Raw genomic sequence first — 19,871 nt, 5'->3', positions numbered from 1 at the left:
GCCTACTCCCTGGAAGGAATCCAAGTTGAGGGAAGCCGTCCTAAACCAACTGAGCCCAATCCACAGCTTAAAGCAGAACTGCCAGGCTGCACGCATCCTCAACAACAGACCCCCGGTTGATGTGAGAATAAATGGTTGTTGTTGAAGCTATTAAATTTTGGAATGGTTTGTTACACAGCATTTTGAAGGTCGTAGCTACTCAACACTCTACTCTACACAAGTAAGCCTTCTTTGATTCTCTCTCATGTTTCCTGGTTTATTTCTTTGCCAGCAATTATTGAAATGGGTATATACTTATTAGTGTATTTGTTTGCTGTTTCATTGATTATTTCCCCACTAGCTTGTGGACTCAAAAAGGGCAGAGACCTAATAATTTTTATTCATTGTTTTATCATTCATGTAGAGCCTAGGTCCTGGCATATAGTAGTTTCTCAGTGAACATTTATTAAGCTGAATTGAACACTGCTCTTTCTAGGCTGGTGGAGGGAATGCCATCAAAGGAAGTCTGTTTTAGAGGGGGAGACCTGATCCTGTTTCGAGGTTGAGAGACAGAATCCTATGATAAGGGAAAGACTGAAAAGTTAGTGAGAGCTAAAGATAGAGATAGAGATGGAGATAGAGATGAAAACAGAGATACAGAGCTAGAAAGAGATAGACATAGATAGGGAGAGAGATACAGTCATGTACAGCATAATAATATTTTTGGTGAATAATGAACCACATATATGAGAGTGGTCCCATAAGATCATAATGGAGCTGAAAAATTCCTACTGCCTAATGATGTCATAGCTGTCATAAAGTCATAGCATATTACCTTTTCTATGTTTAGATGCACAAATACTGACCATTGTATTACAATCACCCACAGTATTCAGTATAGTAACATGCTGTACAGGTTTGTAGCCAGCGGCAATCAACTATAACACACAGCCTAGGGATGTAGTTGGCTGTCTCACCGAGGCTTTGGTAAGTGCACTCTGTAATGTTTGCACAACAAAATTCCCTAATGATGCATTTTTCAGAACATATCCCTGTCATTAAGGGACACAAGACTGTATGTCAATAGCTGGCTGAATATTATCTCAGTGTCAGGAATTTCCTCTCCTTTTTCTGGGTGTTCCATGGCACTGTGTTCCTTCCTACAGCTTCAATATTCAAAGCTGTCAGGGTTAAGCCTAACTCCCTAACATGGGTTTCAAGCCTTTCATGGTATGACCCTTGCCAATCTCACAGCTACATTCCAAGTTCCGCCGAGCAATGTGTGGCTTACAACACACCAAAGTTTGTATCTGAGGCTTTGCACAAATGCTGTCCCCTCTGCTTCCCTCTTCACTTGCCCAGTAGCTTTCTTGCAGCTGGCACCTGTTCTTGCTTCAAGTGTCCCTCTATACATCACCTGCAGGAAGCCATCTCTGACTCACTGGTTGGATTAGATGGCCTATCACTCGCCACACCTTGGCACTGATTGCATTCTTAATAATAACTGCCATGTACACGAGGCAGGCTCTAACAATTTTATATGCACGCACTCATTTCAGATTTATAACAGCTCTCACTATAAGGCAGGTATATTATTGTTCAATTCTTCAGATAAGAACAATGAAGCACAGAGGGAAAGAGTAACTTGTCTGAGATCCCACAGCCAGCAAGCGGTACAACCGAGATTTAAAGCTTGTCTCTGAGGCAGTCTGGATTCAGAGCGTGGGCTTTTCACTGCTACACTTAACTGCCATACTACGTTGTAGATGGTCTAGTACATTACTGTTCACTAGACATATACTGTGAGCCACGTATGTCATTTTAAATTTTCTAGTAGCCACAGATTTAAAAAGTAAAAAGGAACAAGTGGAATTAATTTTGATAATATATTTTGTTTAGCCCAATATATCCAAAATGCTAGCATTTCAATGTGCATGTGACGATAATTGGCGTGACTATCGTTATACTGAATTTTCAGTAAAAAAGTTATTGAGCATTTTACATTCTTCTTTATTTTTGTACTAAGGCAACCAAATCTAGGGTATGTTTTACACTTTACAGCATATCTCATTCGGCACCAGCCACATTTGAAGTGCCTCACAGCTACACGCAGCTGAGTGTTACTTTATAATCCCTGAGAGTACTCTATAATCCCTGATTATAATGCTACAATCCCTGAAAGTAAGGGCTGCATCTAGCTAATTGTTGTAACCATGCCCCCCACCTTCCCAGCATAGTAACCAGCACATAGTGGGTTCTTTAAAATTTCAAAACAAATAAGTCGTTGTATGAAAAAGACACTTGCACACGCATGTTTATAGTAGCACAAATTCACAATTACAAAAATATGGAACCAGCCCAAAAGAAAATGTGATGTATGTGTGTGTGTGTATATATATATATATAGTGTGTATATATGTACATATGTGTATATATATGCACATTATGTGATATATACACACTATATATACACACACACACACACACACACATATATATACACCCACACCATAGAATACTACTCAGCCATAAAAAGAAACAAAGCAATGGCATTCACAGCAACCTGGATGGAGCTGGAGACCATTATTCTAAGTGAAGTAACTCAGGAATGGAAAACCAAACATCATTATGTTCTCACTTACAAGTGGGAGCTAAGCTTTGAGGACACAAAGGCATAAGAATGATACACCCATTACCCAATGTGTAATATTTTATTCCTCACCCTCCTCCCATCTTTCCCCCGACTTCGGGGACTCAAGGGGGAAGGTGGGAGAGGGGTTAGAAAGAGAATATTACACGTTGGGTAATGGGTGCACCACAATCTCAGAAATCACCACTGGAGAACTTATCCGTATAACCAAACACCACCTGTTCCCCAAAAACTATTAAAATGAAAAATAAAATAAAATTTCAAATCAACTTATTGGTCACGTGGGCCTCCCCATTGGCAGATGCTTGGACTACTAACTAATTTCCACACCTTCAACTCTACAATACCATCAAGTCTTCACTTTCCTTTATTTCATTCTCATTCAGGCCCAGTAAACTTAGCCTGGGGCCACATGTAGGATGACCTCCCAAACTAACTGGGTCTTGGGAAACATGGGAGGGCTTACAGAAATAGCCCTTGATTCCATAAACCTAGGTACTATCTCCAAGGAGGTTACTGTCATAATGTCAAGAAGCTATGGGATGATGTGGTCACTCACTTGGCAAACTGTCCATTCAGAAATTTCATTCTCTAAGCCATAGGAATGTCAACCCACTAAAGAATCTGCAGGCGTGGTAGACTGATTGCATTAGTGGCCCCAGTTATTCATCTTGCCCTGCATACATGCCCTTTGCCATGTAACTTTGCAGCTCCTGTCACTGAAGAGGCAGAGTGTCTCTTGACTTGATTTGGACAATAGAATATGATCATAGCGGGGTGCCAGCTCTATGCCTAGACCCCAAGGGGCTTTGCATGCATCCCACTTGTTCTCCCTCATGCCTCTGCCATTGCTATGACATAATGGCCAGGCTGGACCTCTGGAGAATAAGAGCTATGAGAAGCAGAACTGAGTCATCCCAGTTGTTCCTGCTGGGGCCAAGCTGCCTCAGCCAACAACCTGTCTATCCCAGATATGCAAGTGAGCCCAGTCAAGATCAACAGAGCCCCCTGGCCACCTAACCCCACAGACCTGTGAGGAGACAAGGCTTATTGTCGTGTGTTTGTTAGGAAGTAATAGTGTGTCAGTTGACAACCTAGTCAGCAGCAAAAGAAAATAACATTAATTAAGTGCCTGTTATGTACTAGGCACTCTGAATGGGTGCTTTCAATATATTTTCTCACTCAGTCCTCTGTCTTTTGTAGATGAAGAGGTTTTGCAAACATTATTTGCCCCCAACCCACAGTTAGTTAATAAGTAGCCTAATACATAGTGATCTGAATCTAAATCTATCATCAAAGTCCAGACTTGTTTCTCTATTTAGGAAGATCTGCTGAGCACTGATCAGAAGTGCTCTCTTAAGATGAAGTTGTTTGGTGTTTGAGGAAGTGTCCCCATACAAATGCACATGGACCCAGATCCTGTGGGTGTGACCTTATTTGGAAACAGGGTTTTTGCCAATATAATTAAGTTAAAACGAGTGCATACTGGAGTAGGGTGGGTAGTGATCCAGTGACTGGACTCAGAAAGGGGAAATCTGGACATGAAGACACACAGACACAGAGGGAAGGATAGGATGTGAAAGCAGAGGTAGAGGCCTGGTGCAGAGGCTCACTCCTGTGATCCCGGGACTTTGGGAGGCTGACGCCAGTGGATCACTTGAGGCCAGGAGTTGAAGACCAGCCTGGCCAACATGACAAAACTCCATCTCTACTAAAAGTACAAAAATTAGCTGGGCGTCGTGGCACATGCTTGTAACCCCAGCTACTCGGGAGTCTGAGGCAGAGAATCACTTGAACCCGGGAGGCGGAGGCTGCAGTGGGCTGAGATTGTGCCACTGCACTCCAGCCTGGGAGACAGAGTGAGACTCCATCAGAAAGAAAGAAGAGAGAAAAAAGAAAGAGAGAGAGGAAGGAAGGAAGAAAGGAAGGAAGAAGGGAGGGAGGGAGGGAGGGAGGAAGGAAGGAAGGAAAGGAAGGAAGGAAGGAAGGAAGGAAGGAAGGAAGGAAGGAAGGAAGGAAGGAAGGAAGGAAGGAAGGAAGGAAGGAAGGAAGGAAGGAAGGAAGGAAGGAAAGGAGGAAGGAAGGAAGGAAGGAAGGAAGGAAGGAAGGAAGGAAGGAAGGAAGGAGGAAGGAAGGAAGGAAGGAAGGAAGGAAGGAAGGAAGGAAGGAAGGAAGGAAGGAAGGAAGGAAGGAAGGGCAGGTGGAGATTGGAGTGAAGCCACCACAAGTCCGGGAACGTCAAGGGTGGCTGGCGTCCACTGCAGCTGGATGGCAAGGAAGGATCCCGCCGTAGAGACTTTAGATGACATGGCTCTGCAGACACCTTGATTTCAGATTTCTAACCTCCAGAAATAAATTTCTGTTGTTTTAAACCACCAAGTTTGTGGTGCTTTATTACAGCAGCCCCAGGACATTAACAGAGTGTTTTCAAAACTGGTAGCTTTAACACTTCTTTTGTTTTTGCGTTTCTTTTTCTGACAGTTACCAATAGGAAGACATATAAACCGTTGCAAAGAAGCAGAATAACAGAGTTGCTAAGAGCATAGTTCAGGCTCCAGAGATCTCTTAGGCTCAAATTTCAACTTCCGCTAATTATGTGATCTAAGGCAAGATACACAATCTCTTTGTGCCTCGATTTTCCTCTCCATAAAACAGGACTGATGCAACAAATTGGATGCATCTCCAAGGAATCATGCTGAGTGAAAAATGCCAGTCCCATAAGCTCACATGCTCAATCGATTCCGTTAAAATCATGTTCCAGAATTGACACAATTCGAAAACTGGAGGACAGATTGGTGGTTGCCAGGGCTAGGGACACAGAAATGTGGTTGATGTGACTGTAAAAGGGCACGGTGAGGGATCCCTGTGGTGATGGAAAGGTTCTGCACCTTGAATATCAGTGGCAATTTCCTGGATGTGAGACTGTGCTAGAGTTTTGCAAGATACATCAGGGGAAACTGCATCATGGGCTCAAGGGATCTCTCTGTATTACATTTCATAACTGCATGCGATCTGCACTGATTTCAAAATAAATACTTTAACTTTTAGAAATGGAGCTAATAAGAGTATCCACTTTATAATTTGTGTTAGTTTGTATCCCGATGAGTGAATGAGTGAATACATGAAAAACAGATTGGACAGGGCCCAGCAGAAGTGCTCATGAGTCTTTATCATGATCAGTTATTGCTCAGTACTACATCCTGTTTCAGAACCGTTTTCAGTCTCGCATCTTGAAAGGTACCTGTGCATGTGACACCTGGGCTCAGTCTCTACTTTCTCATTGCCATGAGGCAATCTGAGTAGATGGCCATTCATACAGGTGAGTCAGACGTTATGACAATTGTCTACAGTGCACAGAGCCTTTCCAGTATCACTTCATCCATGCAACTCTGGAAAGAAGGCGCTTTCACATAGTGAGGGATCCAGCAGCCGTGCGTGGATGCTTTCAGCAACCAGTCCGGGGCATGTCAGCATGGGTCTGAGCACACTTGGTTCTCTTGGTGTGAGATGCAGTCCTTTACTCTCAGGGATTATGGCATTATAATCAGGGATTATAGAGTACTCTCAGGGATTATAAAGTAACCATCAGCTGCATGTAGCCATGAGGCACTTCAAATGTGGCTGGTGCTGAATGACATATGCTGTAAAGTGTATAAAATATACCCTAGATTTGGTTGACTTAGTACAAAAATAAAGAAGAATGTAAAATGGTCAATAACTTTTTGGAAGACACTGCCTACCTCCCAGAGCAGCCCATGGGACTACTGAGCACAGAGCTTTGCAGGCAGCACATGGCTGCGCCCTGTAAATGGTATTAGGAGTAGTTAAGGCAATCTTCCAAAGATGGAAACACAGTTGTAGTTTGAGGCGTTCCTTTTCTGTATTCACACAACCATGTACACCCTTCTCTCTTCCCTTCCCCATTCCCAACCCCAGTGTCTGAGAAGTCTTTATAATTTAGGAGTACCCACGTTACTGGCTGGCCAAACCCGAGGGGGTTGGTGTTATCTGAACTCAGCACTTGTTTATAATAGAGAACTAAGTCAAAATCTCCATTGGAGACAGAGACCTTATAATATTACTATCATGTCAGCACAGAGACCTGGAAGTTTTAAATTCCACGAAATTCTATGCTCAATGATTCCCTCCTTTATAAACTTTTTATTGAAGCACAAATCATAGTGTAAGCCTCAATGAATTTTCACAAAGCGAGGGCGCTTGTGTAACCAATGTCTGTACTTAAAACAAAAACAGAACATAGCCAGCCTTCCTGAGGCCCCCTCATGTCTGCTTCTAGTGAAGAGTCCCCTCCACCCAAAGTAACTACCATCCTGACATGTATTTATTTATTTATTTATTTATTTATTTATTTATTTAAGATGGAGTCTTGCTCTGTCGCCCAGGCTGGAGTTCAGTGGCACAGTCTCGGCTCACTGCAACATCCACCTCCTGAGTTCAAGCAATTCTCCTGCCTCAGCCTCCCATGTAGCTGGGATTACAGGCGCCTGCCACCACACCCAGCTAATTTTAGTATTTTTAGTAGAGACGGGGTTTCGCCATGTTCGTCAGACTGGCCTCAAACTCCTGGCCTCAAGTGATCCATCCACCTCGGCCTCCCAAAGTGGTGGGATTACAGATATGAACTTGAATTAGGTTTTTCTTTTTTTGAAATGTATATAAATGCTTGGGGTTGAAGCAGAATCCCTTCTTTTATATAACAGTATGGGCCAAGTGAGCAGAGGGGACCACTAGGATTTGGTTTGGCCTTTGTGTCCCAGATCAGATCAGAGAAGGCCGAGCAGCCAGGAGTCACAGGGCAGAAACACTGGAGCTCCTGCTCCAGTAGGTGGGATGTATCACATATGAAATAGTGAAGTTATGAAATGCTTCATCCCTTAGCGTCTATTTTGGCTGGTATGAGTCTAGCTACACCAACTTTTTAAAAAATTAGTTTTAGCATGGTATATCTTTTTAAAAATCTTTTTACCTTCAGTCTTGGGATGTTTCTCTTGTGAACACTCACTTGTTTTCACTGTCGTGGTGGACATTAACCCTCAGGAGTTTGAGGAAAGTGTATTACTGTTCACTACAAAGTGAGTTTGGGGAAGGAAAGTGGTGTTGTCTCTGTTCTGAACCCACTCTGACCTTCTTCAGCTTCTCACCCAGTGCTGCTGCTTTATGATTTACCAAAGTGGGGCTGTCTCCCATCTCTCACCAAGCCAGGAATCTCACTCTCAATTACAATGAAGCAGAAGTCACAGGACACAATGATATAGAGATAGGTCAGGATGTTGCACTCTCCTTTTACTTCACAGCAATTATGGTGCCAGGTGTTACTGGCTCTGCCTCCTTGCACTTTTCTTGTGCGTTTCTTCAACCACCCATTCACAGCTGTCCTGAGAGGGAGAATGTTCTGTCCCTTTTATCATTTCATTCAGGATAGGAAGAAAAGATTCATGATGACACTGAATTAGTGTGCTTTTACTTTATTTGAAACACTAATGAGGCATCTTTTCTCCAATTTTTCAAAAACATATAAATGCTGACAGTAATTTTCAAACAGGAAAATTTGACAATTTCAGCATTGCATTATTATAAGAAATAACACCTCAACAAAAGGCATTTACACACCTCTTACGTCTTCTACCTTCCTGCAGATGAACATGCCTTTATTGGAAGGGGCACACAGACTTTGGAAATTTAAGAAATTTCCTGACTTAGGAAATTTGTTACACATAGCACCAGGAGGTGTCATGATCCTTCTCAGGAGGAAAGACTTTCTGACACTTCCCAATAGATTTCAGTAAAGCTTGGCACATAGTAGTTGCCAAGGGATGCCTTGGAATGAATGGAGGATTATTTCCTCGCCTCCTGAGTCCTAATCTCCCCATTTTTCTTGAATAACAGTCCCATTTACTGGGTGAACGGACCATACATCTCTACAAGGTCACTAGCAGCACCCAATGTAACTAAGAATAAATCTGGCATCTCCTGATATGGTTTGTCTGTGTCCCCACCCAAATCTCATCTTGAATTTTAGCTCCCATAATTCCCACATGTTGTGGGAAGGACCCAGTGGGGCATAATTGAGTCATAGTGGTAGTTTCCCTCATACTGTTCTCATGGTAGTGAATAAGCTTCATGAGATCTGATGGTTTTATCAGGGGTTTCCCTTTTTGCTTGGATTTCATTCTCTCTTCTTGCCTGTCGCCATGTAAGACGTCCCTTTGCTCTTCCTTCATCTTCTGCCATGATTGTGAGGCCTCCCCAGCCATGTGGAACTGTGAGTTCATTAACCCTTTTTACTTTATAAATTACTCAGTCTCGGGTATGTTTTTATTAACACCATGACTAATACAGCTTCCAAGCTCCTCACCCATTTAACATCAACCCTTACACCTTAATTAAAATAACCCATCAGCATGTGAGATAAAAGGCTCTGAAATCATGCAGTTTATATATGAAATCCTGACTTAGAAAGAGAAGGTGAACTTCCATCTAGGATAGGAAAGAGAGAGCTTCCTTTGACCTTTCGCCGCTCTTCAATGAGAACTGATGCTTCTCTTGGTCTTTCCTGATGGCTAAGTTGGAGCTCTGACCGAGTCATCGGAAATAGCCTCAGCCAGCCATGGAAGAAGCTGTCTGGAACATCTAAACCAACGCCCTGTTGTCATCAAGAGTTGGATGGCAAATCAGTTTCCTTTCTCACACAAATTGTCATCAACTGGGGGTGGCTGTGTGCTGCACAATGCTGAAAGAGAGTCTGAGGCCATATCTAGCCTTAGTGGAAAAGAGTTTCCTGGTCGCTTAGCAATCTCTGCCCTGGTAATTGTTACAAAAAAATCAACCAAAATTTGGAACCAAGACAAAAAATACGTGTGTAGTGTTTTTAGTATCATGTAAACAATGCCAGAACATTGTCTAAAAGCCCACGTAAGGACAACCTGACTTTTTGAGGAACTGTGACTTTGTTTGCTGTACAACTTGTATATTGTCCCAGTTCAGTAAAGGTAGATATTAAATTGGAGAAAACGAATAGAGTGCCAATTACTTTTCAATGTTTTTTAATTTTTATTTTTAAGTTCCAGGATACATGTGCAGGATGTGCAGGTTTGTTACATAGGTAAACATGTGCCATGGTGGTTTGCTGCACCTATCAACCCATCACCTAGGTATTAAGCCCAGCATGCATTAACTCTTTTTCCTATTCCTCTCCCTCCCCCAACCCTGCCTCCCGACAGGCCCCAGTGTGTGTTGTTACCTCCCTGTGTCCATGTGTTCTCATTGTTCAGCTCCCATTCATAAGTGAAAACATGTAGTGTTTGGTTATCTGTTCCTTTTAGTTTGCTGAGGGTAATGGAGTGCCTGTTACTTTTATACCATAGAGATGCAAATAATTTCTGACCGGCATAGAGCCTAACCCCAGATGATGAGTACATTGCTCCATGGAACCTTAATCTGTTATGTAGTTTTATATGTAATTTAGCAATCTAATTCTACCACCATTTTTTAAAGGACACTCTATGTTGTATACCAGCTTCTTATCTCCCCTCATATCCTCTCTGAGATTATTTATCTCATTAGTGAGTTAAATAAAACTTTGATGTATGCTCATTGTATATTTGTATGAGATTTTAACGTTTTCTGAAAATTATTTCTTGACCCTGTGGAAAGAGGAGGGAGGTAGCATGAAAATCATGAGTTTTCCCTTCCTGGCCTGGGGTCTGGTGGAGGAGAGGGGTCTGAGGATGTGGCCAACACAGGCTTGCACTGTGTACCCCATCCCAGGCCCTCCATGCCAGGGAGCCAACCCTGTAGAATGAAATGCACATGCATGATCAGTGCCTGCTTGGACCACCCAGTTGTGTACCAATCAGAAAGATCATGTTGCCTTTCAAAATCATTTAATGACCTGATGAAACCCTACCACCATTGTATAAGGAAATGATGTATTGCTTCAAGCCAGCTCAAAGAAGTAAGCTTAAATAAAGCTTTACATAGTCCAAAGCCTTCTCCGCGTTGCAGCATCTTTCCTAATGCTTTGCGCTCATGTTTTAGTTTTTCTCCTATCATTACTATAGCACCCTATAATTAGCTATGTGAATAACAACTTATTGTGTGCCTTCTAGAGCCAAGTAAGTTCTAAGTACTTAATACAGGTTAACTTATTTAATATTGTAACGGCTCCATTAGACAGCTACTATTAATCATCATCCTCTTGGCCGGGTGAGGTGGCTCATACCTGTAAACCCAGCACTTTGGGAGGCCAAGGTGGGCAGATCCCTTGAGGTCAGGAGTTCGAGACCACCCTGGCCAACACGGTGAAACTCCATCTCTATTAAAAATACCAAAATTAGCCAGGAGTGGTGGCAGGCACCTGTAATCCCAGCTACTCAGGAGGCTGAGGTGGGAGAATCGCTTGAACCTGGGAGGAGAAGACTGCAGTGAGCCGAGATCATGCCACTGCACTGCAGCCTGGGTGACAGAGCAAGACTCCATCTCAAAAAAAAGAAAAAAATTGTCATCATCATCATTTTCCTCTCCACTTTACAAATGACAGTTCTAAGGCACTAGGAAAAAATCAAGTAAGATCCCCAAGATCTCATAGCTCGTCAGTGGCAGAACTGTGACTTGAACCCAGGAAGCTGACTTCAAAAAGAAATTAACCACTGCATAATTGCTACTTTTTAAAAATTGGAATTGAACAAGTTCAGATTAAAAATTTTGCTCAACTCCACTATATCCTAGGTGTCTGACTTTGGACAAGTTAACGTTCTAAGTCTGTTGTGTTATCTAAAAATTGTGATGAGAATAGCACCTACTTCATGGACTCGTTGTAAGGATTGGATTGGTATATCCAAGTACAAGTTGCCCCCATTATTCACAGTTTCACTTTCTGTGGTTTCAGGTACCTGAGGACTACCAGGGTCTGAAAATATTAATGGAACATTCCAGAAGTAAACAATTTATAAGTTTTAAATTTCACTCTGTTCTGAGGAGCGTAATAAAATCTCACTCCATCCTGCTCCCTTCCACCCTGCCCTGCATAGGGGGGATTCATCCCTCTGTCTAGTGCTTTCACCCTGCTGACGCTCCCCACCCATTAGTCACTTAGGAGGCATCTCAGTGATCAGATCAACACTTGCTGTATTGCAGAGCTTGTGTTCAAACAACCCTTATTTTATTAATAATGGCCCCAACATGCAAGAGTAGTGCTGCTGGCAATTCGGACATGCCACAGAGAAGCTGTAAAGTGCTTCCTTCATGTAAAAAAAAAAAAAAAGTGAAAGTTCTCAACTTAATAAGGAAAGAAAAAAATGGTACACCGAGGTTGCTAAAAGCTACAGTAAGAACAAATCTTCTGTTTGTGAAATGGTGAAGAAGGCAAAAGAAACTCATGCTAGTTTTGCTGTTGCACCTCAAACTTGAAAAAGTATATATAGGTCTGTACTACCCCTGTTTCAGGCATTCACTGGGGGTCTTGGAACATATCCCCTGTGGATAAGGGGGTATGACTGTGAAATTGCTCAACAGAGTCCCTGGCATGTAGAAAGTCATCAATGATGATTGTTACCTTAAAAAACAAAAACAAAACAAAAAAAAAAACAGGCAGTAGGAATTTTTTTCAGGAGGAATAGGAGGTGTAAGCCCATAATTTGTTCATATTAGGTTTTTGAAAAAGTAATTGTGGTTTTTGCCATTTAAAAAAAAAAATGTCATGGCTAAAACCACAATCACTTTTGCACCAACCTAATAAAAGATTCTCCTGTGACCTAGTGGGAGGGAGAAGCATTAGCCAATCAACAGTGAGAGGCCCCATTTGGAGTAGGCTGTTCCTGAAGTCCTGGGTACAGATTCAGAGTCATGTTGACCTTCTCACTATCTGGCCTCAAGCTAGAAAGGACACTCCAAAGTGACCTCTTGGCCTCGTCTTCATTCAGATACAAGGAAGAAAAGTGTGACTATTACTACTACATTCATGGAGCCCTTATTAAATGCCAGGCACTAGCTGAACCCTTTGCATTATCATCATAGTTAATCCTCACAAGCATTTTGTGAGACAATCATTACCACTGCCCCTGTGTTCGGAGTAAAAAGCAAAAAAGAAACCTTAAGATGCAGAGAAGTTGAGCAGCTTTCTTAAGGTCACCCAGCTGTTGAACAGCAAGCCCAAGATTTGAACCCAAGTCTTTGTGTCTTATTCAGTTTGCGCTTCTGTAATAAATTACCATAGACCGAGTGGTTTGAATGACAAACATTTATTTCTTACAGTTCTGGAGCTTGGAAGTCTGAGATCAAGGTGCTGGCAGACCCGGAGTGTGTTGAGCGCCCACTTCTTGGTTTGCAGACGGCCGTCTTCTTGTCGTGTCCTGACACGGTGAAGGGAGAAAAGCAAGCTCTCCCTTGTCTCCTCTTGTGACAGCATTAACCTCATCACAAGGACTGCATCCTCACAACCTAATCACCTCCCAAAGGCCCCAAATCACCTCCCAAAGGCCCCACCTCCAAATATCATCCCATTGAGGCTGAGATTTTGACACATGGATTTAGGGGGTGCACATTCAGACCATAACACCAGGTGACTCCAAAATGCCCATGACAAACTGCCTTGTTGATCTGCCACCAAGTATGTGACATTTGGAGCAATATTAACCAGGATTCAAACCACAAAAACAAAACCAAAATGCATCTGCTATGCTGGCAGCTTGGGGAAGAGTGAGCAGTTCTTTGACCTGAAAATAAGGAGAGCCACCTTGTGTTCCCACAAGTTGTTTGCACATCGCCCTATCCCACTTCATCCCAGCAGGTAGGGCAGAGTCCTAGCCAGAGAGAGGGGAGGGACAGGAACCTAGAACGATGCACAAGGGGAAGTGCACATCCCATCGTTCTCACATGTAAGGCCTTTTAGAGAGTGAGTTCTTCTTGGAGTCATTCATCCTGAGGACACATGAAGATGTGGGCCTGAGTGTTAGCCATAAGCCTTTGAAAACACTGTGGTGATGACGATGATGGTAATGATGATGCTGGTATGAATTAGAATGTTGTGCTTGCAAGTAACGTAAACCGAATTCTGACCGTCTTTTACCAAAAGGAGAGTATTTTTGAATTCACACAATCAAAATATGATTCACACAATCAAGGCAAGCTTGGAGGACTCGGCTTAAAATGTTGGATTGGGGGCAGACAAATGTCTATAAAGGACCAAGAAATGTGAGACACACCTTCCATTTGTGGGAGACTGTCAGCCTCACCCTTCATGTTGACATTCCATTCCCTAAGAGCGTCATATGTTTGTTCTTACATCCAAGTCCTGGAGCTAAAATGCTGGCAGAGGCAGGATGTAGGCCTTGTGCCTTCTATGGTTGGAAGAAAATCCGCTGCTTCCCATCAAGATCTCACATCTGGGCAGTGACCCCCAAGTAGGAAACTAAGTGGATGCTGCACAGCCACACCCCCTCCAAAATATCCAGCATTACAATAGCAGTGGCAGGTACTGGCCTAGCTGTCATATAATTTTCAGACCTATTTTGCAACTCATCTTCGATATTCAACATGGAAGTGTGTGCTTTTTGTTCGTCAATGAATATTTCTTGCCTGAGCGTTTAAGCCTTACCAAAAAACCCTACCCAGACCAAAGAACAACATGTTTCTATTTAGAACCTTCTCTATGTGGAATTAGTTCGCCTCTGACTGTCAGGAGAGAGAGCGCAGGGCAATGCCAAAGAGAGGCATGATGTGTCCAGCAATGAGTCATTACCTGTAATCAAAATAGGAGAAAGAACAGAAAATACAGCTAAACAAAAATCTCTCTATAATAAAATTCTCTGGGAAATTACCTGGTGGGAGAACATCTTCACACAGATGGAATTACCTGAGAGGAACAAATAATTTACAACAAATGCTTTGAGTTTACTTGTTGATCTTCCTGATTCCCATGGTAGGTTGGGAGTCTCACTTTAGTCATCTCTATAGTTTGCAATATGGTAAATAAGTTTTACTGTCTTACTGTGCTAGACACAATGTACATTATACTGTTATCCTAGTTAAGCGTAACTCCAGTAATCTAGGGTTGCCAGTGGTCAGCTAAAATCTTTGATTTCCACGTCGAGGCTCAGTAAGGATTTTGTTTTATCTTGTTCCAGAGGGACTGTGCTCATAGACTTTAAGGATGAGATTCCAAAATAAATTTTAACAGAAAAGTTGCTTTTCTGTGGGAGAGGGCCACTAAATGGTAATATCACCCACCCTAAGCACTTTCTCTCTTTTCATGTTTACTCTCATCACTTTCTTTCTCCCCTAGGACATTGAAACATTGCCCATTTTCTCTGTTAAGCATTCTTTTATTCCCCATTCTTCACTAAATCTATTTCGAGAGTGTATATTTGTCAGAAATTAATTTTGTTGCCAAAAAATAGAAGTTCATCTTGAAATAGTTCAAAGAAAATGTATTGGTTCACACAATTTGCAAATCAATCCAAAGGGTAGGTCTGCAGGTATGACTACATCAAGGCGCTCAAACTATGTCATTAGACCTGAGTTTTTCTTCATGGTTCTGCTCCATTTTCCTCTATCCTGTCTTCATTCTCTAACAGACTCTCTCCTCGGTGGGCTCTAGAAGCTTCTGTTGTTACCATAGAAAGTACAGTTCAGCAGCTGTTCATTTCTCCCAGTGCCCATTAATAATCTTCCCACCAAAAATCTTTGTTTGGCCCTTCCCAGGTCATGTGCCCACCATGAACTAATCACTGGAGCCAAGGATAGAGGTTGGTAGGTCAACCTGGGTTACACCCTGTGGTAGTGGGGATGGGGATCCCTTGAATGACAGTGTCACCGAGATCCCAAAAAGAAAGAAGGCAGGGCAGGCAAGAGAGTAAGCAAATTTACCCTACAAACCTATTGAGGTCTCCCTATCTTGAGCCTTCACATCTGTCCCCAATTTCTCTCTTCCTTTTGTTTCTATTTCTTGATGTGGAATTCTGAGCTGGGTATTGTACTGGGACTCAGAAACACCCATCTAGTTCTGCCATGTCCACCAATGATCTTGGAGGCCTCAGAGGGAGATATGGGCCTACAAGACCAATCAGTAGAGAAACAGTTTATTTTGAGCCCCACCACAGCGGGTGTGTTCAGGAGTCCTAAACCCCTGCATGGAGCATTGTATGTAGGTTGGACTAGAGACTTTTACTGGGCAGGAGTTACAACCACCCCATCAGAGCCTTTTGCATGGAATTTCTCTTTCTCTGAATTACACCATCCAGACATCCAGAATGGCATTCCAGAACATGGTCTTTATCACTAGTATAATGAAACTGATGAAATTTAATGTTCTATTCCAATAATATAATAGAATTTGTTTGTAGGCCTTTTATCGACTCCCTGTGTAATAAAAGAAATCATATTTTCACTGGATGCTTTTCCTGACTTATCCTGGGTCTGCTGTGAGGATGGTCCATTTTCCTGCTGGCAGCACTGGGAAAACAGAGAAAGGGAAGAGAAAAAGAGGGTGGGTGGGTTTTGCAGGTGATGCTGTATAGCCAGGTAGTAAAGGCACTTTGTATCCTACCCTTGAGCAAGACAGCAGGACTAGGAAAGGGGAAATTCTTTCAGCCAGGAGTCCTGTTGTTGAACCACTGTTTCATCATGCCTTCCCCCAGGAATACAGTGAATTGTGGATGTGTGGAGGGCTTCACTCTGCCCTTGGCTCTTACTGGTTTCTTACAGTAAATCAGGGACATCAATTACTGTGTAGACATGGTCAACGCATCAAGGTATTTTGTATGTAACACTTGTCTCTTTTGTTTTCTGAGAAACTGTATGTATTGCTCTAAAGTGAAATATATTTGAACCTTTATTAGTGCATTCAGGCAACCTTGTCTCTTCTGCTTTAAAACAGATACATTTGAAACTAAATTCAAGATTCTCTTCCCTCCTCCTTCTGTTTTCCTTGCTCTTTTCCTCAGGATCTAGATCTGTAGGGACTGGTGTATTCTTCTGGCATTGGGGAAAGAGCATTTGTCTTATCTTCCAGTTGGGATTTCTCATCGTCACTTTGGCCCAGGCTCAAGGCTGCCCACACCCAGTGGCCTCCGCTACAGTGTTTCCCGACCCACATGCCAGCACCCTGATTCTTCCAAGCTCTGCTCCCTACTCTCCTGAGGAGCTCCAGTTGGCTTTTCCCAGATCTCCTCACTCCCACTCAAAGCCAAAGGAGTCATGATGGAGGCTAAGGTCTGAATGTTTGTGTCCCAACAACCGGCACTATTCACAATAGCAAAGACTTGGAACCAACCCAAATGTCCATCAATGATAGACTGGATTAAGAAAATGTGGCACATATACACCATGGAATACTATGCAGCCATTAAAAAGGATGAGTTCATGTCCTTTGTAGGGACGTGGATAAAGCTGGAAACCATCATTCTCAGCAAACTATCACAAGAACAGAAAACCAAACACCGCATGTTCTCACTCACAGGTGGGAATTTAACAACGAGAACACTTGGACACAGGAAGGGGAACATCACACACCAGGGCCTGTCATGGGGTCGGGGGAGGGGGAAGGGATAGCATTAGGAGATATACCTAATGTAAATGACGAGTTAATGGGTGCAGCACACCAACATGGCACATGTAGACGTATGTAACAAACCTGCACGTTGTGCACATGTACCCTAGAAGTTAAAGTGTAATAAATAAATAAATAAATAAATACTAATCCCCTTAAGAGGTGGGCCCTTTGGGAGGTTCTGCCTTCATGAATGGGATTAGTGCCCTTATCAAAGAGATCCCAGAGAGATCCTTCACCTGTTTCACCATCTGAGGATACAAGAAGATGAAAGTCTATGAACCAGGAAGCAGGCCCTTACCAGACACCAAATCTGCCAGCATCTTGATCTTGGACTCCCTGAGAACGGTGAGAAATAACTCTCTGTTGTGTAGAAGCTGTCCTGTCTGTGGTATTTTTTTACAGCAGCCCAAATGGACTCTGACAGTGGGGGTGGCATGAGAGGTTGTCAATCTTTCTCTGGCTAAATAGAACATCTTGTGGTTTATTTTGCTCCCAGGTAACCCCAAAATCATGTGGAAGCCCTTCTTCAGGGAACCCAATATGAGCTTCTCTGATCTGGGATTCTCAGACCCATGGGGGTGTCTATTCAGCACCTTCTCCTGATGGCTCACAGAGTTTTCAACCCTTGGGAAGCTGCAGAAGAGAATAGATCCCACGCTGTCATCTCAGCTCTCTTGATGTCTCTCACTGTCTTCAAAGAGTCTTCCCCACTTCTTCTGTAGCCTGAGCACATACCCCGCAGCCTGCTCACTCCACGACTTGGAGGAGTGGTTCTCAAATGGGGGTGTGCATCACCTGGAGAGCTCCTTGCAACACAGGTTGCTGGCTCCAACCCTGTTTCTGATTCAGTAGCTGTGGTCAGTAGGACAATGGTCTTTGATATGATTGGGGCCTGTGTCCCCACCCAAATTTTATGTCAAATTGTAATCTCCAATGTTGGAGGTGCGGCCTGGGGGAAGGTGATTGGATTATGGGGGTGGATGTCCCCTTTGGTGCTGTTCTAGTGATAGTGAGAGAGTTATTGTGAAATCTGGTTGTTTAAAAGTGTGTAGTACCTCCCCGCCACTCTCTCTTCCTCCTGCTCTGGCCATGTGAAGATGTGCCTGCTTCTCCTTCACCTTCTGCCATAATTGTATGTTTCCTGAGGCCTTCCTATCCATGCTTCCTGTACAGCCTGTGGAACTGTGAGCCAATGAAACCTCTTTTCTTTATAACTTACCTGGTCTCAGGTATTTCTTTATAGCAGTGCAAAAATGGACTAATACAGTTCTTAACAATGATAATGTTGCACGAATCCTCAAAGCCTGTGAATACGTTATCTTACGTGGCAAAAAGGACTTTGCAGTTGTGATTAAATTGAAGATCTTGACTTTGGGAGATTCCGCTGGACTATCTGGGTAGGCCCAATATAATCAGGAGGGCCTTATGAGCAGAAGGCAGGAGAGTCTATCAGAAAAGATGTGACAATGGAAGAAGAGATTGGAGTGGTGCTGCCGTAAGCAAAGGAATGCAGGCCTTTGGATGCTGGAAAAGGCAACAGATGGAGTCTTTCCTGGAGTCTCCAGAATGAACACAGGTCTGCTGAACACTTGATTTTAACCACTGCATATTGCTACTTTTAAAAAATTGAAGATGAACAAGTTCAGATGAAAAATTTTGCTCAACTCCACTATGTCCTAGGTGTGTGACTTTGGACAAGTTAACTTTCTAAGTCTGTTGTGTTATCTAAAAATTGTGATGAGAATAGCACCTACTTCATGGAGGGAATAGGGCTAGTAGGGTGTTAGTTGCTAAGGCTAGTAACAGGTTAATTATTATTTTTCGAATGTTATCGAAACTAGTTGATTGGAAGTCAACTGTACTGATTATACTAAAAGAATAGGATCCTCATCAGTAGATAGAAATATATAGAAACAATCAGACTACATCTACAAAGTGTCAATATCAGGCAGCGGCTTCAAAGCCGAAATGGTGGTTGGATGTAAAGTGATGTAATAATTGGCGGATAAGGCAGATAATGAGGAATGTTGATCTGATAATGACGTGGAGTCCGTGGAAGCCTGTGGCAATAAAAAATGTTGAACCGTAGACACCATCAGAAATAGTAAAATATGTAAGACCCATTTCAGAATTCTGAGCTCCAAAACTGTAAGGTCATGCCTTTATGCTGTATTAAGCTGCTACATACGTGGTAATTTGTTATAGCAGCCATAGGAATATAATATAGAATTGGGGTGGCTCCTGAGAATCTGCATTTCTAATAGTCTCAGGTGATGCTAATGATTCAGGTCCAGGGATCACTCTTTGAGGACTGTTGGCTTTCAGGGAAGCACGCCATCCCCAGTGCTCTTCCAAACTTTGGACTATAAGCTAAACAAATCACTTGTTCTCTCAACAGTGCTAGAAGCATGCAAATAGAAGTGTTGGCTTCAACAACACTTATCCCCAGAAAGTGCCTATTAGGGAAATCAACATTTAGACGGATTTTTTTTTCTTTCCATTCTGCTCTGAAAGAATGGTGGAGAGCCACTAGGCTGTCACTATGACTAGCCATTAAAAACATATCGTGTAAGTATTTTATAAGTATTTATCTTGCTATATGGCTATTTATTATTTTCTCTGAGAGAAAATTGCAGAGCAGTGTCATGGTATATACTCTCATGAAATCGCCAA

This window comes from Macaca thibetana, chromosome 20, assembly GCF_024542745.1.
Source record: "Macaca thibetana thibetana isolate TM-01 chromosome 20, ASM2454274v1, whole genome shotgun sequence".
NCBI classification, from domain to species: domain Eukaryota; kingdom Metazoa; phylum Chordata; class Mammalia; order Primates; family Cercopithecidae; genus Macaca; species Macaca thibetana.
This window is presented reverse-complemented; position numbering follows the sequence as displayed.